The sequence below is a fragment of the Myodes glareolus genome, chromosome 3 (assembly GCF_982192425.1).
Source record: "Myodes glareolus chromosome 3, mMyoGla1.1, whole genome shotgun sequence".
NCBI classification, from domain to species: Eukaryota; Metazoa; Chordata; class Mammalia; order Rodentia; family Cricetidae; genus Myodes; species Myodes glareolus.
Genome location: NC_142028.1, coordinates 24,444,385 through 24,444,622, shown reverse-complemented (window position 1 = coordinate 24,444,622; position 238 = coordinate 24,444,385).

Sequence of the window (238 nt, the reverse complement as noted above, 5' to 3'; positions counted from 1 at the left end):
CCTTAGGGGTGCATAGTCCACGCCCCCCCACCCCCACCCCTTGCCACCGCCAAGCATGAATTTTCCCTCTCAACTCCAAGATTTTAAACACAAGGTTAGGGGAAGACAGGTGAGTTGCTAAAGAGAAGGCTGAAGAGCCTCCTCAAGTGTTTGCAGCAGAGAAACCAGGGATTGAGGAATGTTTGCCTCCTCTTGAAGCCTTAGCCACAGGCTCCTCCTCTGGCCAGCGCTCAGATGG